This window comes from Odocoileus virginianus, chromosome 25 (assembly GCF_023699985.2).
Source record: "Odocoileus virginianus isolate 20LAN1187 ecotype Illinois chromosome 25, Ovbor_1.2, whole genome shotgun sequence".
Taxonomy (NCBI): Eukaryota; Metazoa; Chordata; class Mammalia; order Artiodactyla; family Cervidae; genus Odocoileus; species Odocoileus virginianus.
The window spans coordinates 1,696,894-1,723,297 of NC_069698.1; the positions used below are offsets into that span (position 1 = coordinate 1,696,894).

The 26,404-nt window shown below is 38.9% G+C and overlaps 1 non-coding gene across 1 annotated transcript; it reads left to right on the forward strand.

Moving 5' to 3' along the window:
* The first annotated feature begins 24,447 nt into the window (after positions 1-24,447).
* Positions 24,448-24,519, forward strand: TRNAG-UCC (transfer RNA glycine (anticodon UCC)). Its single transcript has one exon. It is a non-coding gene; the product is annotated as a tRNA-Gly (tRNA).
* Positions 24,520-26,404: the final 1,885 nt, after the last annotated feature.

Consider the following 26,404-nt stretch of genomic DNA (forward strand, 5'->3'; position numbering starts at 1 on the left):
TGGAAAGATTACATAACCCAGACTCCTAGTGACTGTGAGGCCTACATTCATTGATTAATTATTTGATTCAGTCATTGAGTAATTATTTATTGAATTCACATGTGCCAGACATGGTATTAGGTGCTGGGGTACAGAGATAAACAGGAGATAACCAGCAAACTTCATAACTTTAAACAATTTGCAACCCAGTGGGGGACTATATACAAGTAAATAGGCAATTAATACAAGTAATACACAATAGAATTCAAAAGAGCCCGAAGTGGAGGATTTTCATCTCTTATCAGAAGATTCACTGGGAGATTAAACACGCTCTGCGCCTGTGCATGGCAGGGTGGGCGAGAGGGAGGCCGGAGGAGACTGAGAGGAGTTTCCGGAAGGAAAGGTGACACATACCAGGATTCGAAGGCAATAAAGAGATCGGTGTAGCTGAGAGGCATGCTGAGCTTAGCCGAGCCGGACTCTGACTTTTCTAGACTACGGCCTGCAGGGCTCCTCTGTCCCTGGGGAATTTGGAAGGCAAGCATATTGGAGTGGTTGCATGCTCAGGGCCAGAGGCTCTTCCCAACCCAGGGATGAAATCCTGGTCTCCCGCATTTCAGAAGGATTCTTTACCATCTGAGCCCACCAGGGAAGCCCAGGAATACTGGAGTAGCCGATCCCTTCTCCAGGCAACTGCCTGACCCAGGAATCGAACCAGGGTCTTCCGCATTGCAGGTGGATTCTTTACCAGCTGAGCTAACAGGAAAGACATATTAAGAGGTTAAAAAAAAAAAAGGTTTTTGAACAGTTCATTGAAGGTGTTAATAGGGATCAGCATGGATTTACAAAAAATCAAATCAAATTATTAAAATTCCTTATTTGTGTATTTATTTGTTTCTTGGTTTCTTTATTTTTCCATTTCTTCTTTTCTTTCCTTCCTTCCTACACTGTCCTCCTCCTCCTTCTCCTCCTTCTTCATCTTTCCTTTTTAACATTTCCTAACTACTACTTTGAATGAATAAAAACAATGCTTTTGATATACTATTTCCAGAATTCAGACACTAATTTCTTTTGATACCCTTGTGAGCCATATGGTTGATTAACTTTACCAAAAAGGTATTGAATAATAAATGAATATTTCCAGAGGCTTAGATTTTGTTCTGTCCTTAGTGCTTTATAGTTGAGTCTTTTTATCTAAAATTTAAGTAAAGATACTGGATTTTCTTTATCAAATTTAGAAATAATATAAACTATATCAAATGATTGAAACAGGAGCCACAGATTTTAGGGTAGAAGTATGGATTAAATGTGATAAGATAAATTTTGGAAAAATATTTTATAAGTATAAATTCAATAATATTCATTGTAAATATAATTAGATCCATTTTTAAAAGTTATATGCAAAGTGTTATACATATAAATACATATATTTATTTAAAATATACATTAATTTATTTCAACACTTCAAACTATCAATTATAAAACTTGAAATATATACTTATAATTTTATATGTATTTATGTAAACACCAACTTTGTAAAATGACATCATATTGTAAAAGTTTTATTCTATTGTTTTCTTAGTTATTATCATCTTTCCATGTTAATACATTTAGAGCTAATTCATCTTGCTGATGGCTACATAATATTCCACTATGCAAATATGCTATCACTTAATTATTAATCTCCTCCTATTAATATTTAAGTTTGATATTTATTGTCATTATGAGAATATTTTTATAAATATCCATGTATATTTCACCTATATGTACTTGCAGCCCTATGGAATATAGCCCAAGAGGCTTCTCTGTCCATGAGATTCTCTAGGCAAAAATACTGGAGTTCACTGCCGTGCCTGCCTCCTGGGAATCTTCTGGACTCAGGGATCAAATCTGAGTCTGTAGCATCTCCTTCATTGGCAGGCAAGTTCTTTACCACTAGCACACCTGGGAAGCCTGTATATATCTTTAAATTCTTGGAAGTAAAAAACATAATGTCAAAGGGTCAATTCCTTCAAATTGTGGTATATACTGGAGAATCAACAAGATGAAATTTAATAGGCATACCTACAAGACTGCGTAAAAGACCACAGCAAGTTGAGAAGATCTGTCATTGAAAAATATTAAATAATTTCAGATGATGCTGTTCTGCTAGTGTTGTGTGGCTGCCTCAGGTCCGTGTTTTAAAGCTCACTTGCACTTACCTCAGGAGAGTTTGGATATGTGGAGGGAAACACAGGTTTTTGCAGTGTCTGGGGATGCTGCGTATATTTAGTGGCAGATGACGCAGAGGCAAGTCTACAGCAGTGAAGCATTATTCCACATAAAATGCCTGTAATACCATCTTTAAGCCACACTGAGCAAATCCAATCAAAAGTTGTGTCAATAGAATAGTGGCTAGGTATAAAGGAAAGCCAAACTATTAACTAAAATTCATTTGTATTATTTTTTTAAAATTTTATGTCGTGCAGTTTAACATATGAGTTCAGTAGGGCAATTAAGTTTTTTTTAATGTACCATCTCTTACTGATAATTAACAACAACCTAGGAAGTTATGGTGAAAAGACTCAGAAACCATGTCTGGGCTTGGAATATTTTAATCAGTTAATAATTCCAGTCAGTTGGTGAGACAGAGGGTTGACATTACTTATGCCAAGCATTTGTTGTTACCAACTGGCCTAACTGTTCTCTGAAGGCAAGGCTGACTAGATTCAGAATTGTCTTAAGATGCTATGCATCATAAGACATTTTATCAAAATGTCTCTTAAAACATTTACAGCTTTAAGCATTAAAAATGGAGCATCATTATTTTAAGGTCTCTTATCAGCTGAATTGTGTACTCTCAAATTTGAATGCTGAAGCTCTAACACCCAGTACTTGTGACTGTGTTTAGAGATAGGACCTTTAAAGATGTGATTAAGTTAAAGTCAGGCCTTTCGGGTGGGCCCTAGTCCAATCTGACTGCTGTCCTCTTACAGGAGGGAATTTGGACACACGGGGAGACAGCAGGGATGCAAACACTAAGGTAAGGCCATGGAAGGACATGCTGAGAAGGAGCCTCATGTAAACCAAGGAAACAGCACTTAAGAGGAAACAAACCTGCCGATATCTTGATCTTGGACTTCCAGCTTTCATAATTATGAGAAAATTAATTTCTATTAGTCACCCAGTCTGCGGTGTTTGTAGGGGAACCCTGGGAAATGAATACAACTCCTTATTAATATTTCACTATGCATATTTAATTACAAATTTTCAATTTGATGAAATAAATGAATAATTCAGTTTGAGTTATCATTATGCTTGGGACCACTCATATACTGGGGTGAAAGATATGAGAAGGATAACACATACTGTATTTAAGGCTCAATCTATCCAGAAACACCAACTTCTCTTGTACTTCACTGTCATTGTCTTCCTCCTGACTTGAAATTTCCAATTAAAGTTAACTATTTGGACAACAGAAAAGAAATACAGAAAGAAACCTTTAAATGTAGTCAACGGTAAATATCTTTACTTCTTTGCTTCACCTGCACTGGAACAGAGGCATAAATGAACTTATCAGATTAGTTAATGGCTGGTCTGGAAAGTTCACAAACAGCCAGAAGATGAGCTCCAGGAAGAAGCATGTACAGATAGCCAAGTGTTGGATGTGTACACAAGAAAAGCAAAAAGGTTGAAGATTTTTAAAAAATAAAGCAAGGCAGCTATAAATTCTCATTGACTGAGAAACCAAATGAAGCCCCAAGCCTGCAGAAAAGAAGAGAAATCTTCATTGAACTCTGTGTCTAGTCTTTGAAAGCATGAGACCCAAGAGAGGCAAAGAAGTCAAACCCTTTTTCCTGATCATTAAGAAGAGAATATGTTCCTCATACGAATTGTTGAGACTTATCCTATGACATTTGCAAGCAGACACTGGTGCAATAATTATGCTTTTGAAGCCTATATTGTCCTGGAAATGCTGTCACACACTGGGGCCAAATTGGGTATTCATTTCCTCATTAGTACTATTCTGCGATGCTGCTTGTGGGAGAAGCTTCACAAAGCATGGCTTTGGAATCCCGGGGATATTCAGTTCTTGCTGCTTTGTCATGAGAGGCTCTAAAGACTGAAGCCCCTCCCTGAAAGTGTGGCCCCTGTCTGTGGACAGCGAAGAGTTTGTGTTGACACCTCAACAGAGAGATGGAAATGCTAGATGTACAAACAAAAAAAAAGTTTGCCTTTGCAAGTCTTTCTCCAAGATATGGCATATATTTGAGAGCACCACAAGATTGAGTAGACAAACAAAACATATTTAAAATTGCAGATGTTATTTCTAAATTGTTCATAAGTAACAGGAAACTGCAGGATGATATTTAACTACTCTGTAGGTAGCAGGCAATTTGCATTTGTAATATCAGCATAATGAGTTTAAGATGTGCATTGATCCCATTTCATTCTATATGGAATGCAACAAAGCATGTTAATGTGTAACCTAAAAGCATATAAATCAGGGAAAAATAAAAAATGTCATAAAATGCAGAACTGTCGTAGTAATTGTGCTTGTTTGAAACATCCCACCAAGGTATCCACAAAGTCTATGGCAATTAATAGCAAATGTAATTACAGTGAATTAGAAATGAAGATTTTTCAGTTTCAATTTTTCATGAGACACAATGGATGATTTGTTCTTGAAAGATGCCCCACAGTAAAATCTTTTATGATTGATGGTACTTTAATTAAAAATAAGCTATTTCATAGTTATGCTAGTCTTCCAGTCTCAGAAGCAGCAGCTGACAGCCTTTGTCCATGTTGTTTTTCTTTGTATTTTAGTTGTTGCTCATTAATTGAATTTTTCAGAGTCATAACTCATTTAAATATTCAAAGGGTCATTTTATCCCAGTTAGGCATGTGGGAGTATACACATTCATCTCAATTTTGAGAGAAATACTCACATTATCCCAAGTTGTTCTTATTTTATGAGTTTGTTTTTCTCTGCGGTTGCCAATTGTTTTAAGAAGAGTAGAATAAGCACATAAGAACCATGAGAGTGGTTGCTGTGACACAGACACAACAAAGTCAGTGTCAGGAATGACAGATTATTTTCCTGTTTGTAAATGGCATTGTTGAGATTCTTTGAATTACGGGAGTCTTCAGGCTATGACTACATGGATAACTAGGTAGTGACTACTTATTTTAGCAACTTACTGTGGACTCTCTTGTGCCTCTACCCCATCTCACGTCCCTACACAACCACCGAAAGAAGTAAAATGTAATAAGAGAGCTTTTAAAAGACACTGGCCCCTTCTAATAATCAGATAATGTAAATTAAAAGCAATTGTATACCACTTCATATACTTTCAGTTGGCAAAATTTGAGTCTGATAATATGGTAAGGGTGCAGGAAAATAGTCTTGCTGGTAGGAGAGTCAATTGTTACCAAAGCTTTGGAAAGCAATTTGTTGGAACCTGGAGAGCTGAAGATGCCCATGGAGTCTGTTTGATAGATAGTGGTGGATATCCGGGCAGCTCAGTGGTAAATTACCCTACTGCCAAGTATGAGACATGGGAATATCCATTGGAGAAGGGAATGGCAACCCACTTCAGTATTCTTGACGGGAAATCCCAGTCAAGTCAAGTCAAGGATTGACTATAGTCAATCCCTATAGTCAAGGAGGGTTATAGTCCATGGATTCACAAAAAGGTTGGACCCAACTTAGCAATTAAAGGACAAGTAGAGATCTAGATATATACTCAGAAAAATTCTCCCAAATGTGCAGAAAATCAATGTAGTATTTTTGCAATAGAAGAAAAATGACGACTACCTGCCTAGTCATCTCTTAAGAGAGGAATGAATAAATTTAGTTTCAGTTGATAAAGTAGAATGCTGATTTAGTAAGCATTAGTAAGCATAAGATGAATCAAGCAGAGATTAATGGTTGATATCATTTTATATACAAAAGAATATAAAACGTAAAATGTCCTTTTATCACTCACACTAATGATGCTTTTAAAAACATCATTAAGTTGAGTGATAAAAGGATATTTCACAGTTTGATGATGTGTATGTAAATTTAAAAATATATAAATGATAATATGCATATGAAAAGATAAACACTTGAAACTCACCCACACCAACATCAGAGTAGTGTGCCTTCACGGGAAAGAGGGATAAGAAATAGAGAGGGGAGTCTTAACTGTATCTTCAACGTTTAACTCTTGATAAAGAATGACGTGGAAGAAATAAAGCAAGATGTTAACGTTTGATATATCTGGGTTTTCCACATATGTTGTTCTTGTTGTTAATGAGTCTCCCAGTTGTGTCCAACTCTTTAGGACCCTTTGGAATGCAGCACACCAGGCCTCCCTGTCTCTCACCATCTCCCGAAGTTTGCCCAAGTTCATGTCCATTGCATCGGTGATGCCATCCAGACATCTCATCCTCTGATGCCCTCTTCTCCTCTGCCATCAATTTTCCCAGCATCAGGGACTTTTTCAATGAGTCAACTGTTCACATCAGATGACCAAAATACTGGAGCTTCATCAGTCCTTCTAACAAGTATTTAGGGTTGATCTCCCCTAAGATTAACTGGTTTGATCTTGCTGTCCAAGGGACTTTCAGGAGTCTTTTACAGCATCACAGTTTGAAGGCATCAGTTCTTTGGTGTTCTGCCTTCTTTATGGTCCAGTTCTCACAACCGTATGTGACCACTGGGAAGTCCATAGCCTTGACTATACAGACCTTTGTTCGCAGAGTAATGTCTCTGCTTTTCAACACACTGTTGAGGTTTGTCAAAGCCTTCCTGCTGAGAAGCAATTGTCCTATGACTTCATGGATGCAGTCACCATCCACAGTGATTTGAGAGCCCAAGAAGAGGAAATCTGTTACTACTTCCACCTTTTCCCCTTCTATTTGCCATGGAGTAGCGGGGCTGGAGGCCATGATCTTAGTTTTTCCGTATTTAGTTTCAAGCTGGCTTTTACTCTCCTCCTTCATCCTCATCAAGAAGCTCTTTAGTTCCTCTTCACTTTCTGCCATTGGAGTGGTATCACCCACATATCTGAGGTTGTTGTTTCCCCCAGCTATCCCGATTCCAACTTGTACCCCATCCAGCCTGGCATTGCTCAAGATGTGCTCAAAATAGACAGGGTGACAGCAGACAGTCCTGTCTACTCCTTTCTCAATCCTGGAACCAATCAGTTGTTCCATACAGGGTTCTAACTGTTGCTTCTTTACCCAAATACAGGTTTCCCAGGAGACAGTTTCAATGGTCTTGTATTTCCATCTCTTTAAGAGCTTTCCACAGTTTGTTAAGACCCACACAGTGAAAGGCTTTAGCATCGTTGTTGATACAAAGGTAGATTTTGAGGCAAGACCTTTCATTATTCTAAATATTGACTTCTAACTATAAAACACAATTGACCAATCTGTCTACCTCCTGCTATGAAGATAAAACAATGGAAGGTATTTGGAAACACATTGAATAACACAATTATTTAGAGTACTATAATACGGAATGTAGGGCTTCCCAGGTGGCGCAGGGGCAAAGAATCTGCCTGCCAATGCAGGAGACCTAGGAGATGTGGGTTCCATCCCTGAGTTGGAAAGATTCCCTGGAGAAGGGAATGTCAACCCCCTCCAGTATTCTTGCCTGGAAAATCCCATGAACAGAGGAGCCTGGTCACAAGGAGTCAGACAGGACTGAATGACTGAGCACACACACAATATAGAATGTTGTTTATTTTGCTTTTTAATATGAAATATTATTTATTTTTCACACAAACTCTGAGAACAGAGTCTATATACTGTTTTGAATCACTGTGAAATATGCCTTCCTTTCCTTGAATTATGATTATCAAATAAAGAAAAATGTAGATTATATTTTGGATTTTTTTTTTTCTGGTCAGAAATACTGCTCAGACTTTGTCTCAGACTCACAGATTTGAGCAGACTTCTAGTTTCTATCTTGTGACTTTTGCTTCACGTGTTCAGTAGAGCCTATGATTTCTGTCTTGAAAATGCTAGGTCTGGATTCCTCTGAGCACTGTCAAGGTGGATCTCAGAAACTACAGCACACAATATTGATCTCTTTCCTGTAAATGAAGCTCAGAATTAGCCAGAAGTCAATTATTGCTAGCATTAAATTGAAGTTGAAATCACTGGGAATTGCAAGGCAATTTAAAGTAAACGTGTTAGATCAGGAAATAGCAGATTTGAGTCTCACAAAGGGAATGAGGACGCTCCATATGGTAATACATATGAATCCAGAGTGGACAGAATCTTATAAACATAAGGTGGGGTAACCAAATTGAATTAACTGTGATACAGAGTCACCACCTGCATCTTTAGCATTCTGATATTATTTGTTCTTTTTAATTTCAGTTTCGATGCTGTCAGTGATTTTAAAATTTTACTTTCTTCATTTAATTCTTTTACTTCTTTGATGTTCTCTATTCTTTTGCATATCTCCTTCATCCTCAAGAACTTAAACCTGCAAATTCTGGATTTCTCATTCTTTAGCTTCCATTTGGAATTTTCTAAGTTCCGTGGTGCAGTTTGCCACATGGTGTGGTATGGTGCTAAGTCGCTTCAGTCATGTCCAACTCTTTCGACCCTCTGTTCGAACCCAGAGGAACCTCCAGGTTCCTCTGCTCATGAGAATACTGGAGTGGGTTGCCATGAGCTCCTCCAGGGGATCCTCCCAACCCAGGGATTGAACCTGAGTCTCCTGTGTTTCCTGAATTAGCAGATGGGCTCTTTACAACCAATGCCGCCTGAGAAACCCCATTTGCCACACAACCATTCTTAAATTAAGAAGCACAGCAATCTCTTTACACTTTATAGGCTTGTAGAAACTACACCTTCTTACAATCAAGTTGGACTGCCCCTGTTTAACAGGTATCATATGATAAAAATAAAAAATGTATGGGAGTAACTCTGATAATGCCAAAGGAAATTGTGATCTTGAGGCAATGTAACTGAAAGGAGAATCTATTACAGTACCACCTACCAGGTAAGTAGGAGCTATAAAAGGATATGAATAAAGTTAAGCTCATTATTAAAAAAGATAATTAAGAATAGAGGTAAATCTGGGATGTGCTCACTGAGATTGTGATTAAAGCAGAAAAATCTGATTGGGTCATAGTTCAAGTGACTTTGAGAAGAGCAATTTAGACATGAAGCTCTGGGTATCAATCAGAGTTTCAAAGAGGAGACTGCCTTGTTTCCTGGCTGTCATGACACCAAGAGGGAAAGTTCAGCCTGGGGCTGGGAAAGAAAAACTTAAGCCCAGAGGTGGGTCTGTTAATTAAAGCCTTTTTGGCAGATGCAATTGGTGCCAAACTTGAATAATAAGATTGTGCATTTACATCTTTCTCCAAAGATCATGCAGTTTTCATTTGAAGCTTCCCTAATAAAAATTGTTATGCATCCTAAAATGTATTCTAACATATTTAAGACTCTGAATTATTTTTTGAGTATTTGTTTCTTGGTGATATCCAAATAAAAGCAGTGAACTGTGGATCTGACCCTGCATGTTTTTTAGTCCAGAGATACTCCAGACTGATGGCCAGAGTCACCTAGGGAGGTCAGCAGATGGAACGATAGATAGATGCATGGATAAATAGGCAGATTTCTGGATCTCTCCTCAGATTTACCATATCGGCAGTCGTAAGAACTGTGTCCTGGAATCAATATGTGTAAAAGCTTTCCAATGATTCTGACAGGTGTCCGTATTGCACCGTCATGTGGTATTCTCATGGAGAATGTGAGAAAAGCATGTTACCTACAAGCAAAAAGAAATGGGTAGACAAGAGATTTCTAGCTCAATCTCCAGAGAAATGACCATCTCTTTCTCCGGCAGTGGCCGCAGTAAATTCCCAGGAGAGGCTCCCATGGAAGTCAGTCTGGAGGAGTCTTTTGCTGGAAGCTCCTTTAATGGTGCTGGGTTCCGTTCTTTGGCAGGTGGGCGAGCTGAAGAGAAGCAAGGACCCAGAGAGCTCAAGTGGTCCGTTTTCACTGATCAGCTGCTACAGACTACCCCTGAAGGCCGATGGTTTGGGGTCCGCCAGCACTGGGGAGGGTAGGAATTAGAAGAACGCCCCAGTAAATGCATAGTAGGGCTCTGCCCGTGGATCACCGCCTTGGCAAAATGTGGCCATGGTAAGGGTGTATCTCTAAGCAGAACCAGGAAGTGATCCTCCTCAGTACGGGAGGGGGCATCCAGCCCCGAGGCAGGGCTTACACACCTGAGGACGGGTCACAGCTGTGACTCACCCTCCTTCCTGCAGTCCCGCATCCCTCTGACAGGCACTCTTTTCACTGCTTCTGGCGTCACGGATAAACCATCTTTTCTGTTTGCCTGATGTGTGCTTACATCTAGTCTTGCAATACCTCTAGTCTGCTCTGTTCCCCTCAAATGTATCTTCACAATGTAAATAATTTCTTGAATATAATGTGACATCATCACTTCTTCATGCACCACACGGTCTCTCCTCACTTCTTGTTTAGAACTTAAAGGTGGAGCTGTGCGAAGTCAGTTATGTAAACACTTGAGCTCAACTATTTACAAAGGCAGTCAAAAAAAATGGTTATTTTCTTCTCCTGAACAATGCAGTAACATGCTAACCAATATGTTGTAACAGAAAGAATAAATCCTTTATAAGGACCAGAGACTCTTCCTCAGGTTAAATTCTCTTAAAGTTTTTTTTTTTTTTTTTTAAGTTTAAATTTATCCTTTGTGCAGAACTTAACCATTTACATTTAAATTCCTCCTGTTGCTTTCTAATTGTGTGTAGACCTCTCTGGACCTTAGCTTTAAATTGAAGATAATTTCTACTTTTAGGACTATTAATAGAATTAAATAGGATAAAAATATAAAATATTTCACATGTAAGCATAACTCAGTAAATATAAAATACCCTTTCTTCTTTACCTACACTTAAATATCCTTTTTTTCTTCTAAATATCTTACTACCTAAATATCTTTTCTTCTTCTACCTACACGTATAGACTTAGAGAAAAATTTATTTTACTTTTCCCTTTGATGAGTTCTCAAATTTCACAGTATTCTGAAATAGAACCAGAGGTAAATAACAAAGGATTCATGAACACCTAGAGGTTCTATGGTGTCAATAGTTGTAGGTATGTACATGCTTTGGGTAGAGATTCATAGGTCTCTTCAGATGCTAAAGTGATTTGTGACCTACATATCCATTTAAAATGTTGGGAATTATAATTTTATTGGCCTTATAAATTGTACTAATTCTCCCCTAACTTGAAAATCATCTTTCTGTTAGCCTCCATGATTCCATCTTAAAGTTTCTGAGAGCATATTTTATCAAGGCATATTTCACAGAGTAGGTGTGAGATCAAATGAGAAAATGCACATAAAATATTTTCTTAAGCTGTAAAACTCTATATAAATGAAAAGCGTTAATATTAGCAGCCATCTGTACTGTATTGTTGCCTTTGTAGCTGTGGGATATCTCCTCCTGATTTGTTATGATAAAAATTATCATAATGATTACAACATTAATCACAATTACACTGCAATTTTATCACAGTGCTCACAGCTGAGCAAGTTAATTGAAAGCTTAAAAAATACCTAACTGTGGCTATTTTTAATTTTTCTTGGGCATCACTTCCTAGGAATATAGAAATCACAACTTTTTCTTATGCTTGAAGAAATCTTTGATGACCTCTAATTTAACCTCTTTGCTTTTGGATGAAGGAACTGGACCTTGCATCTCTTGATTGCTGAAAGGAAGTGACTTGCCAAACTTACGACTTGTAGCCACATGGCTAGTCTATTGAAAGCGAAGACAAGAGACTATGTTTAGACTGTTCCTTGCACTCTTTGACTCATTAAAATAGTCACAAATTTGAATGATCTTTCCAATTTTTTAAGGGAATAATATTTAAAGAAAGTTCTATTTAAAGAATTCTTGTCACCTCTTCTCCTGCTTCTGTCAGGTTCACGCAGTTTCTGTCCTTTATTTTGCCCATCTTTGGATGAAATGTTCCCATGTGGTGGTGGCTGAGTCGCTAAGTCGTGTCTTACTCTTGTGACCCCATGGACCGTAGCCTGCCAGGCTCCTCTGTCCATAGGATTCTCCAGGCAAGAATACTGGAGAGGGTTGCCGTTTCCTTCTCCAGGGGATCTTCCCGACCCAGGGATCCAACCCAGGTCTCCTGCACGGCAGGCAGACTCTACCGACTGAGCTACAAGGGAAGATGAATGTTCCCCTGGTAGAAAAGTAATATTTTTAAGAAATGAAAATAATGAATCTTCCATGGAGTATCTCCCCCTAAAATAGACTTTAATTGGAATGACCTAGAAATCTGCCTCAGTTACACAATGTTTTCCTAAGCAGCAGCTCATCGCTCAAACACCAGTGTTCTAGTCAACGTGTGGGTAATAAAGGACCCCTTTGTTATTGTTGTTTAGTTGCTAAGTCACGTCTGACTCTTTTGTGACCCATGGACTGCGGCCTGCCAGGGTCCTGTCCGTGTGATTTCCCAGACAAAAACATGAAGTGGATTGCCATTTCCTTCTCCAGGGGATCTTCCTGACCCAAGGATCAAACTGATGTCTCCTGCATTGCAGGCAGGCTCTTTACCACTGAACCACCAGGGAAGCCCCAAGGCCCCCTGTAGGCAGGCTGAAGAAGAAAGCTGTACAGAAGAATAAAGAAGCAAGTCTTAGCCAGTCCCCATGGGAGACAACCTTTGAGAAATTGAGGACCTTTGGGGCCAGGACTTCTCTTTAAATGTCTAACAGGGACAGAGTGAAAGGACAAAGTAAGTGATTAAATAGCTAACCCCACTAAGGGATTGTAAGTAAAGAGAAAATATGGGAGACTCCTGTAAATTAATGAGCATTCAAGAAAACAGGTTCACTGAACCACAAAACCAAGCAGACTTGCTTAGCAACAAAGCTATGCAACAGGAGCATGAGACACGCCTCCAAAAGAATAAATAATGGTGGTGTGAGACCCACATCTTGCCCCCCAAAAGAATAAATAATGGTGGTGTGAGACCCACATCTTGCCCCCCAAAAGAATAAATAATGGTGGTGTGAGACCCACATCTTGCCCCCCAAAAGAATAAATAATGGTGGTATGAGACCCACATCTTGCCCAGTGAACTGAATAATGCAATGACCCCTAAGATGTGCTCTCTGCACACATGTGTTGGGCTGGGCTATGCTTAGTTGTTCAGTCACGTCCAGCTCTTTGCGACCCCATGAACCATAGCCTGCAGGTTGCTCTGTCCCTGGGGATTCTCCAGGCAAGAATGCTGGAGAGGGTTGCCATGCCCTCCTCCAGGGGGTTGTCCCAATCCAGGGATCAAACCCAGGTCTCCCACATTGCAGGCAGATTCATTACCGGCTGACTTACCAGGGAAGCTCCCTGCATACATAAAAAAAAACAGTAATTTATGGAAAAGTGACATTTTAAAGGGAAAGACCCTCATTGCCCTGAGACCCGAAATAATTTTTCCTTAGTGCTGCGATCGTCCTGCCTTGGCCATTTAGGGACCGTCTGACATAGAGGGGGAGCTGACGATGGAAGCATGATGTTCTACTGCAGAAATGAGGACAAAGATGGTCTTTCCCCCTCCTCACTCTTCCTTGGATTATAAAACTGTAGCTCACTTAGTTCTCAGGGCACAGAACTCCCTCACCCGCCCACTTGTGAGCCTCACAAGTGTCCTATTCTAATAAATTACTTATCTATCATTTTGCCTTGTGCCGACTTCCTTCCAAACTGAGACATGAAGAAACAGAGTTCATCGGAGCCCCCAGAAATGCCACCTAGGGGCTTCATGTTTGTTCCATTCTTCAAGCCAGAAGAGACCAGTTTGCTCCTGATCATTGTGCACGACCTTAAATGAATTTTCATTTCACGTACCCTAGACCTTTGTATTACTCCCTCTGTGTCTCTTTATTCATCTTAGAGAGACAGAATCTGATCATTGAGCAGTTGATGGATTAGTCTGTAGGTTACAGGATCAATTCTGATCTTTCCAGACTTAGAGGTAAAGTTTTATTTCAGTCAGCCAATTCTACTTCTCTAATAAAACTAGCATAGTGTTCAGTTATCAGAGAAGAAAGGGTTGCCTCTAAGAAAAACTTAAATTTAAACACCAGAATAAAAGAATAGTTCTGAAATTTCTAGTTTTTTTTTTTTTTTTTTTTTTCAGATTTATGTGTTGGGGAATGCATTTTGATGCAAGATCCAGCTATGGGAAAGGTTTTTCAAAATAGACATGGTGTGACACTAGTGGTAAGGAGTACACCAGGCAACGCAGGAGGCAAGAGAGACAGAGATTCAACCCCTGGATCATGGAGACCCCCTGAAGGAAGGCATGGGAACCCGCTGCACTATCCTTAGCTGGAGAATCCTGAGGCCCGAGGAGCCTGGTGAGCTGCCGTCCGCAGAGTCACAGAGGGTCAGACACTACCAGAGTGACTCAGTGTGCGTGCGCGCTAAGTGAGTCACTGCGGTATAATCCAGGATATACGATTGCTGTATTTCCAGAATCAGGAAAGCATAGGAGCATTCTTTTTCCTTGTGGAAAAGCAACCGTGAAATTTCTGGGAAATTCTAATTGGATGTAAGGGAGTCTGGTACTTATATAAAACCACATGAATTGATTGATATAAACCACTCCATGAAGATTATTGCAAGTTACCTTCCAATTTTTGGCATCACTTTCCTCCCCTAATGTTGCTCTTATTTTTCAATGGCTACAAAATACCCAGGGAATTTGGGGTTATTCACCACTAAATATTTTCTGAGAAGTTGCATACCCTTTTGTGTTTGATCAGATTTATACTGATGCCATTTTTATCAATTCAGATGACTTCTTCAGAAATGCCATCAATTAATATATTTTTGAGCCATTATCATATTCATACATATGTATTCCAAAATATGATCAAGATAACCCTGCAACTATTTAACATTATCTGCATTTAGAAAAAACATAATAATCCAGTACATACCGTTATCCTTCCTGCAAGTTTTTAAAAGTAATGGTTACCATACTTCATATTTCTACCACAATCTTCACAGTTAATTCTCCTCTTTTCCTTCCTCTCTGCTTGGAGAGTGAAACGTAAAAGAGATAAAAACAAACCTAAAAATTAATTAGCAAAACAGATATCTTAATGTGTGGGTTACATTAGTGCTAAAAAGAATAGATAACAGTATTTCATTTAATAGCTGAGACTGATGTCTAGGAAGCTAAGGGAAAGCATTCCTTTTTCTTAATGCAAGGCTGAGGAGAAAATGAATTGTTTCAAGGACGTGGTTAAGAGAGCAAGAAGAAAATTATTGGGCCACTGAATCTAAAATGAATTTCCAGAAAATATTTTTAAGATTACCAAGATAGGACAGGAAAGGATTCAATATTTGATTTATTGGTGAAACAGGGTAAGAGTAGAATTTTAAATATACCAAGTATACTATGAAAAAAAAAATGTGAAATTTGGTTCAAAAGGTGTACTAAGTAACAGGTACACAGTCAAAGAAGATTCTTAAATTCCAATTGGGAAAACATGATAAAATGCCAATGTCTACTGAAATGTATCATTTCTACAAATATTTGTTGAATATCTAAAAGGGGAAAGCATTATAGCAGATCCAAAAAGGGATACAAAAATATGTGAGGAATACAACAAAATCAAATGGAAATATTTTCATTGATTTACCATTAATTGAAAAGGAGGTGCAAGATTTGGGGAAAATGGTTAACTATGGACATGCATGAAAAAAACACAAGGGCTATGTAAATTCAGAAACAAAATTTCAAAATGGAAAATGAAAGACTTTTTATGAGGTAGATAACATTAGACTCCTGTATGCATAAATAGTATGAGAGAACATTCTAGGACACACATATGGAGACAGAGTCATATTTATCTGTATCTAGTAAGGCCAGTTAGTGTGTATTATAGTGAGAAATAAGTAACTTAAATTACGAGGTTACCTTATTTACCATTTTATCATTTTTTTTCTGATATACAATATGGGCTCAAAAAAATGTTGAATGTTGTCAAAATTGGTACTAAGACTAAAGGAGATTAAGTCATTTGACCAATAGTTATTAAAGAAAGAATGAAAACAAAAGTTAATTAAATGCCTTTTAATGTGCTTTTTTTTTTTTTTTTAAGATATAGGGTAGGGAAAAGCATTTTTTTTTAAAAGCTAATTATTAAAGCCTTTTGATTCTGAGGGATGACACAAACCATACCAATGGGGGAACATATCTTCATCTCTTTTATTTCAGAGTGTCATGAGGGACAGAGAAAACACACAATAGAATGTCTAGTTTCTGATTATTTTCCTTGGCTGTTTAAGATCCAGAGAAGATGCACCTCTGCTTAGAAAATCCCACAAATGAATCCTTGGAGACCAAAGGTAGACTGACTAGGAAGAGAGTTTGAGAAAGGAAGAACCAGAGATCATGCTTTGAGCTGGTACTGGATGAAAAAAAAAAAAAATGCTGCGGAGCAGCAGTGTGGTCTTGGATTGTTTTAACTGGGTGTGTTCTTGGACGATGAACTTCCCTGACCATAGTTTTCCAGTCCTCTACACATAATAATTGCACGGAATGAGTGGGTTTGGTGAAATCTGGGAAAAGATGTGTTCTACACCTGAGTCAGAGAGAAGATAGTGAAGAGATCAAGTTTGAGTAAGACAAGATTGAAATAAGTGGAGAAGTGGTAACTCAAAGCCAGAGGTAATTATGAGGAACTAAACCCAGGGGGATTCACAAAAATCACAGAATCGTGGGTTAGGTAGCTTGTGCAATTCCATTTAAATTTCAAAGGAGAGCATGGGCTTGCCCCGTATACTCATCTCACTTACACTGTGATTATGAGCCAAAAGCAGGGCTGTCACCCCTAGGCCTCTTGAGTCTACGTTTTACCTTCTTTCTATGATGCGAACAGAGGAGAGTGGAGCAAAAGAATCCAGACTCACTAGGGACTTGGGAACCAAGGCTGCTAGGTGAACACGTGTCCTATCTTTAAGGTAACTTGGTCCAACAAATGGCGACATCCAGTGTTTCAGCAGAGGGAAAAGAACAGCGGGAGCATCCATCTCCCCGCAGGCAATAAGGGGTGCGTTGTTATTCCGGAGAACTTAAAAATAACAGTAAAATCCACTTAAAATCAGCCCAATCTTGTTGTTCTCATGCACCAGTGAATCTAACCAGCGTCCATGATAAAATTCTTCTTCCTGCTGCGTCTAAGCTTTTACTCTTTCTCATCTTTGCTGTACCAGTGAGCATATCCATTTGGGAAAGGCATGTACACATATCCCCACTTCACTTTCTGCCACTTTGCTTTTAGGAAAGACCTACATCAGAACCTGTTTTCCTTAACAGAACGAAATCCGAAAAGGATTTTTGCTTTTATGGAAACAAGAGCATTATCACTGAGCATTTGGTTTGCAGTGGGCCTGTTTTAGAAGCAGTGAGCACCCAGATCTGGCAGGAGTGGCTCCACCAAGCTCTTTCCCCAGGAACTGCCTTCAGCATCCACATTAAGCTGCCATAGCTTTGAACTGTGTCTGTGAGCATCTTGCTTTATTTATCTTGATTAATTTTGTGCATCTGTTGGCAAGATGTGTTCAAGGTTAATTGCCGTTTTGCTTTATGCTATTTTGGCTCAAGAAAAGTTTCACAGTAATACTCTTTCAGATAGTGAAGGGAAACTGTCATCTCCTTTCCTGTCTGCAAGACTAAACCTAAGCCTTGGAATAAAAGCTACATGAAGCTGATGACTGTGATAAGAATCTGGTAAAGCATCTCACTCCCTATAACCAGGCAGTAATACCTCACAGTGGCAAATGCCTTGCTAAGTATTTCAGTTGCTTTTTTGAGATGAACTGCATCTATTTGCCAACACTCCAATCTTTTTTATTCTACACCCTACCATTCTAGATTCTGTCCCTCTCATATTCAAATTTCCCTCCTAAACTGATTTAGACAAATAAAATCACATTAGTCAAAATATAAGCTCCTTGTGAATAGGAATAGTGTATGCCTTGCTTTTCTCTTTTTGAAAATTTTGTAAAAATTACATACAGTGAAACACACAGATCTTTTATGTGTAGTATGATGTTTTGAGTGTATCTCAAATCTTTTTTCCACAGTTTTTTTTTTTAAGTCTTTATTGAATTTGTTACCATATTGCTTCTGATTTTTATTTTTGGTTTTCTGGCCATAAGGGATGTGGTTTCTTCTCTCCCTGATCAGGAATCAAGCTTACATCTCCTACACTGGAAGTTGAAGTCAGGTTATGGGAAAGTTTCTCCCCTTGCTTTTTATTGGATGATTTGTTTCTCCAACAATAGGCATGAGGGATTATTTATGTATTCTGGATACATATATTTTGTGACCACCCCTTTCCCAGGTTCACAAGTTGAAGCTTCTTTGGCAGCCTACATTCTGTCCCTCAACCATCAGATCAGTGAGAATTCCACTTTCTCTTTGAATTATAGAAGCCTTATATTCACAACTGACCAAGACATCTTCTTGGGGGTAAAGAGCATATAAACCTGGACCTCTTACTTTCTTTCAAGGCTCATATCTTCTCGTTTCTGCACTTTCATCCACTCTCTTGTGCTTTTAAATAGCTTCAAATATTTCTTTTTCTTCAGAATTTGTGATTATTATCTGTAGAAAGATTAGTCAATATATACTAATTTACCATTAACTGGAACAGGAATAGGTTCCTGCTTTTTTCCCTATTTTATTCCCAGATACTTTAACAATTCTTTTGTATTTGGAGGATTAAGTAAATAACAATAAAGAAAAAGTACAAAGTTTTGAAAAGCAGAGGGCAATGATCTGAATCTTATCCCGTCAAATTTCATACGTTAAAGTCTTAACTCCCTATGTGACTATATGTGGACACAGGACCTAAAAGGAAATTACTAAGGTTGAATGAGGCCCTAAAAGTGGGGCTCTGATTCAGTGTGACTAGTGTTCTTACAAGAAGAGATGTTAGAGAGCTTCCCGTCTCTCCCTGCATCAGAGGAAACTGAGAAATCAGGCATTGATCTGCAAGACGGGAAGGGAGTCCTCACCATGAACTGAATGGGCCACCACCTTGACCTTAGCCTTCTCAGTCTCCAAAACTGTGGGAAATAAATATCTATTCTTTAAGCTAGTCAGTTAGTGGTATTTTGTCATGGAAGCAGAGAAGAGTTTTTTTGGGTTTTTTTTGTTTGTTTTTTTCATCAAGCACACAGACAGAGTAAAGCCTAGATTAAACTATTTTGTTATATACCCAAACCAACTCACAGCATACTACCTACCATGTAATTTAGAGTGTGTAATTTAGTGTAATGCTTTACTCCCTGCATTAGTTGCATTTTGTTATATAACAGATTCCTGCATACCTTAGAGGTTTAAAACAAGAAGCATTTCTCCTCTCCCAGTCTCTATGGGTGAGGAATGCGGGCATAGTTTGGCCGGGTGCCTCTGGGTTAAGGACTCTCGTGAGGGGCAGTCTGTATGTCAGCTGAAACCGCAGTCTCCTCTGAAGTCTTGCATGGGGGGAGTTTGCGTTTAAGCTCAGTTACAACCCCATGAATGGCCGAATTTCAGATCCTTGCAGGATGCTGGACCGAGGGCCTTATGCCCTCTCTGTTGGCCAGATCCTTCTCCAGCTCCTTACCACGTGGGCCTCTCTGTATCTGACTGTCCTCAGGGCAAATTGGACAGAGCAAGGGCAAGACCAGGATGGGAGGCAGAGTCTTTCTGTAAAATAACCTCGGAAGAGCCGTTCCATCGCGTCCGCTGCATTATCTTCATTGGAAGTGAGTCAGTGAGTTCGGGCCAAGTGGAGGGATTAGACAGGAGCAAACACATGGGAGGCCAAGTTTATTAGAAGTCGTCTTAGAGGCTGTCTACAGCATTTCCCTTACAGGCAAAGTGAAGAGTCATGAAAAATGTAAATATAAAAAATTAGATAGGCTTCCTGTCCATTTGAGTCACTGCTACACTCTAAGGGAAAGAAAGACGAAAATAACACATCTCCTGTCTTCCTGGGGCTGGTGGTCTGCTTCAAGACGCAGGGCTGGGTAAATGTGATCAATGCTGTAAAAACTACAGGAGGTGGAACAAGGACAACTTTTTTAAGATGTAAAAAAGGTTGTTTTCATAAAGTAGATAAAGCCGGGCTGTGTGTTAAAGAGACAGGATCAGCCTAAGAGAGAAACTGCCTTCCATCCCGTGGCCGAAAACCTTGCAGGAGTCACAAGCATTTGAATGACAAAGCCTGGGATCTGCCCTGGGGGGAGCAGCCAGGAGTCAGGCTGGATGGAGGAGTCAGAAACCTGTCCTGTGAAGGGCTCGTTAGGCCACACTACGGACTTTGGACGTTACTCAGTGAGTGAAGTGGAAACACTGAAGCGCGTGACCAGATGCGCACAGCGTGAAGGACAGCCTAACCCAAGCTCCACCTGCGCTGCCTCGCCAGTACCCAGGCCAACAAGGCGAGGAACGTTGCTGGTTTAGCCGCTAAGTCGTGTCCGACTCTTGCGACCCCATGGACTGCACCCTGCCATGCTCCTCTGTCCATGGGATTTTCCAGGCAAGAATACTGGAGCGGGTTTTGCCGTTTCCTTCTCCAGGGGATCTTTCCAGCTCCGGTCTCCCGACTGCAGGTGGATTCCTTACCAGCTGAGCTACCAGGGAAAACCTAGAGGAACAGTCTCCAATTACACAACCTCCAAGCCCCCCGTCAGGATGACAAGTCATCGCCAGGTGGGAAGCTCTTTGTGAGCTCCTTTCCTTCAGATCAAATCACACATCTCAATGACAAAGACATGTAATTTCTCACAAGCACCACCTTTTGTTAAGTAACCTGAAGAATATGATTTAAATTCATTTCCAGAGAAGAATGAGGGGAAATAGTGGCATTTCTGCATAACGTTAATCAGGATGCAGCTCCACCCTTAGCTCTGTGATTTAGCTTGCTAAATTCAATGAATCTCTCGATACTTTAATTACTTCCCCCACTGCCTTTTCTCCTCCACGGTGCAAACTCAGTGCCATTCATTTGTTAGAGCCTCCTTTGAAATTCATTTCTCATTTTCCTACAAAGATTCATAGGCTTTTTATACAGGATTGAAAAGAAGCAGTGAGGCATGTAGTCCGTGATACTTAAAACTGGATGAGTCACCCCCAGGGAATGTCTGGAGGGTGTTGGAGAGATCAGCTATGTGCCACGGCCAACAGTCTGGTGAAAATCCAAGCAACCCAAACTTTACTGAAACCCGTCATTACGACTTGCCTAACCTCCTCCTCTTCATGCGGAACCCAAGGGGCTTACCGATGCTTACTGAATTTACATCATCTTCAAAAGGCAACGGCACTGTCCCTGCAGTATTGTGCAGCTTCTGAGCATATGGTGCCCAACTGAGCAGTGAAGGTTTAAACAGTTTATGTGCGCTGGGTCCCCATGCACAGTGAGCCTCACTCCACATTCCTCAGAAAAGCCCAACATGACTGGGTCGAAACAACAGCAAACGAAGTCCATGTCACTCATATGCATAGAGATTACATGTCTCCTACCAAAGAAACAAAATTTTCTTCAAGACATTTTAGCTTCAGAATCAAGGAGGAAAACTGAGGTTAACTTCAAAAAATTCTTTTGTTCTAGATTACTATATTTTATGAATTTATCTACAAAAAGATACCTTTTTTCTTCTTAATTTGTAAGTGGTCCAGTATGAAGTTCAGATCTCAGAACAAAAAAAGATTCATTTTATTACCTACATCTTCTTAGCTGGGATCATGTAGAGTTTAAAATTATTGTTTAATTACGACTAAGGAAAAGCAAGCTTTTGGAAAGATTAAAGGATCTGGCATGGCCCTTCAGAGAAGTTAATTGCCAAGGAAACTTCACAAGTGTAAGTTAGGGAAACCTGAATGATGACAGAGTAGAAACTGACATAGAATGAAGTGGCAACACAGAATTAAACAGGCTACTCTCTTGTCCACTGCAGCTTATATATTCAGGTTTAGAAACATTCCTAAGACGTACACAACTCCAGCATTTTGCCATCAGATATAAGTTAATATAGGATTTACCAGAGTTCTAAAATTACAAACCTGAGAATAATTAAGAAACTATAATTTAGTAAGAACACCTATAAAATATTAAGATATTTTGTTATTTTGGAAAGCTATTGACACCGAAAACACATGTGGCCATTTTGTAGCAGAGAAATGAATGTATGTATGGAAAAAGGAACAGCCAATGAAAGCCAGTTTCTACTGCGAGGCCATTTTCAGCTCATTGTTGGACATTTTCCTATCAAGGCTTTTCACATGGAAATTAATGGGTTAATTAATTAATTAATGGGAAATTAATGGAAATTAACTAATGGAAATTAATGGGCTTTAGATTTTTACCTTATGAGTATGTGATTGCTACCTCAAATATAGGAATAGAATACATAATGGCTGGTAGAAACATAATGTTAACTACATCCTAAACTAAACTTTGGATTATAATATTTTTTGTGTGTGAAGGAGCAGAAACAAGGATCAACACGATAAGGGTTTTCTCCTATCTATTCATTTCAATATTTATCAGGAATCTGTTTTATTCAAGGGACTGTGCTGACCTTTGTGTCCATAGGGAACGAAAAAAGGCAAAGTTGGCTCTACACGTATAAATAGTAAAGCTGTGGTGAGACAGGGCTAAGCAGCATGTCCATCCACTCCATGACTGAGTAACTCAACACCTTCATAACAGCAAGCAGCAATAAGCATATTCTCCCAAGTCACTGGTCTTAGGACTTCGGGGTTTCCATTTCACATTCCTCTTGTTCCCGCCACCTGTAAGTTCTCTTTAGTCCTGCACATGCTCTATTAAGCTAAAGTTTACCAACTGTGCTAAAAACACCCCTACTCATTACAGGTACCCTGCCACTTCATTTAAACTTTCTACTTTGGGCATGAAATTGGATTTGAATAGTAGTCTCTAGTTTCACTTCCTTGTTTACCACTTTATTTTTCTGCCCACCCCTGGCCTAAATAAGGGCTGCTTCGCTCTTTGAAGGTGGAAGTGCTAAAATTTCTGCACTTTTTCATTCAGATAAGACTACACTTCAGATCATGTAAGAGGATCTCTGCTACTCCCGACTATTCCTCTCCGGGGAATCTCTTTGCATCCAGTCTACACATTTCAAAGAGGATAGACGCCACCGGCGTGATCCTGTACCTGCTCCCTTCCTGTCGCTCATCATGCTTGTTACACGGAGACTGGCTCACTTCAGCCTCAGCTAAGACTTCTACATGCTTCTCCTTCATTTTATGTCATTGTCTCTCCCACGGTCCAACACCTTTTTTTCTCATATCTTCTCCGAACTTGTCTCTCTGAAGGAGTAGTTAGTGGCATCTGTATTTCTCTCCATCCCACCTCCTCATCCACCCATCGGAGGCTTCTGTCCTCTGGGCTGACTCACTCCTCTCCTGCTTAGGTCCTAAAGGGTCAAGTACCTGGTCCTTGACTTCTAGTTCCTGCAGTTCATTTCTTTACAGAACATGAATATTTGCATTTGATTAGATTTGGCCTAGTGCTGAATTTCTCTCAAATCACTTAAGTTTTTTCCTTTTCTTCCCATCTTATAAGTTTTACATAGTCATAAGGTATACAAAACAAATTTCTGTTAAACAACTGTCTCAAAACAAAATGACATTTATTTCTTCTAAACGAAAGCTTGGTAGATTTCAATTTCAACACAAGCTGCCATTTGATTTAATCAAGGCTATTTGCAATTTGAACACCTATTAACAATATGAATAATAAAACTTTAAAGTCATAATCCAAAGCACTGAGTAAAAATATAACATATGATGCAAATTCTATATAAATTTAAAAAATACATTTTCTAATCAGAGATGTAAGACTCAAATATAGGCTTTCAAAATATAAACAAGTTGATTATTTGATCTTATTTATGCATCTACATATGATAAAAAGTAATATTTGAAGCTAAATGTAAAGAAGTAAAATTTTACCTTTAGTCTAAAATCTGTGTTTTATTTTTGCTTTGTTTTGTGTTTTTGCTGCACAAATTCTCATTTTATGATTAAAAATGATATAAACACACGAGATAACATTTTCAACAAAAATGAGACAATTTGTATCATGCTCTTAATGGTTGATCAGCAAGAAAAAGTTTACACAAACATGCAAGAAACGGAAATGCAAAGCAAAACATTCATTGCTGTGTTATAATGGCAGGATACTTTTGTTTTGTTTTCAGAAGCCCAGAACTTTCCAGAATTCAGTCATTTTCTCTTTACTGCCAGGTCAGATATAACTCCTTAAGTTCTTCTGTGCCTCTCAAATTCACGTTCTTCAGCTGCGAAGATTATTCACAGATAGGTTCCTTCATTCAGTCATACATAAAGACTGTTCAAGAGGGTCTACCATATTCTAAAGAGTTTGGGAGGAATTCCCTGGTGGTCCAGTGGTTAGGACTCAGTGCTTCCACTGCTGTGGTCTGGGTTCAATCCCTGGTCAGGGAACTAAGATCCTGCAAGCCTTGCAATGTGGTCAAAAACAAACAAAATTTTTGGTTCTCAATAGGATTTGAGACTTGCTGAACTTTTTCCTTACTCTCAGGCCCAAGCAGCAAATGAAACATGTTATGATTTCTTTTGCAACATGGTTTTTTAGAAATATTCCATTTCCCCTTGATATCCAAGAATTACATTCCTTGAAGTCTAAACATTTTTCTCTAGGACCTTGCTGAGATATATAAAAATGGTTGATGTGATGAAAAATGCCTGCCAAGTTCTGCAGATCAGTGTTATGTAGTCATGCTTCATCTTCAAAGCATTTCAGCAAAATCCAGCTAATTTCTTGATAGCGCTTCTGCAATTATACTTTCAGTTAAAACATCCTGTTGAGAAGCAGTCACAGTTTTCTAGAATATTCTTAAATGAAATAGTTTTGGTTTATGAAAAACTAAGCATTTTGGGGCCATTATTGGGAACTTCTATCTTTCCATCTCCAAGGCTATTTGACTCTAGCACCTTTCTGATGTGACAAAAATAGCATGTTATGATAATATTTTTTTTTTCATAAGACAGACAAAAATCTCTAACAGAAGACCATCAGTACAGATGCCAAGTCAGTTTGTCCAAGGTACATACTGTGTTTCCAGAATTTAAGAGATGTTTGCTTTTGGGGATCAGCTTTTCACAACAGAGAAAAATTATAAAATTCATAATTATTTTTGAATCTTGCAAATGCTAAAATATGACATTTACCGGACTTCCCTTGTAATCCAGTGGTAAAGAATTCACCCGCCAAAGCAGGGAGCATGGGCTTGATCCCTAGTTTGGGAAGACCCCACACGCCATGGGATGTCTAAGCCTGTGTGCCAGGGGCTCTGGTGCCCATGTTCTGCAATAAGAGAAGCCACTGCAATGAGAAGCGAGTACCGCAACTAAACAAATAGCTCTCGCTCACCTCTACTAGAGAAAAGCCCATGTAGCAACGGAGACCCAGAACAGCCAAGAATACAAAAATAAATATTAAAAAGTCTTTGAAAAATGACATTTACTGATGAAACCTGTTGACAAGTAAACATATACGGAGAAGCCACTGGTTTCTAGTTTACTGCACAAAATCTTTTCAGCATCATGTGACTTGTCATAAGTAAATGAGCTCATACAGTTTGTGATTGAGGTCTTCATTTTCTTCATCATGAACTTTCTCAGAATACTCTTTTAGGACAGATCTAAATTTCTCTTCTTCTCTCATATACCTTATCATCCAGGATCACTGGATCCTTAAAAATGTTGGTAAAATAGAAAATAGTAATGAGCTTCCCCCATGGCTCAGTGGTAAAGAATCTGCCTGTGATGCAGGAGACTCAGGTTTGATCTCTGGGTCAGGAAGATGCCCTGGAGAAGAAAGTGACAACCTGCTCCAGTTTTTCTGCCTGGAGAATTTCATGGACAGAGGATCCTGGTGGGCTACAATCCATGGGTTGCAAGAGTGGGACTTAACTTCGTGACTAAACAATAATAGCAAAAACAAAAGAATATAAAACAGAGAGATATAAAAATAACTAAATGAAAAATATTCCAAAACAGTTAAAAACTGTCCCATTACAATTTATTTCTAATCTACACAAGTCATGTATTGCAATGTGTTCAGCAACAGAAAAGAGGCAAATAAAACTGAGGATTTTATTCTTTATTACAAAAATTTCCCTCATAATTCCATTACACTAATAGAGTTTGTTCATGCCTGCAAATCTGGCAATTATGTATAACAAGAAATTGAGAAAAATAATTTGGGAAGAGAGGTTTTTTTTATCATCAACCTAACATCATCCTCTTCTTGTAATACAGAAAGCACTAATTGTCAACAGCTTTCCATGCCAAAAATGGAGAATGG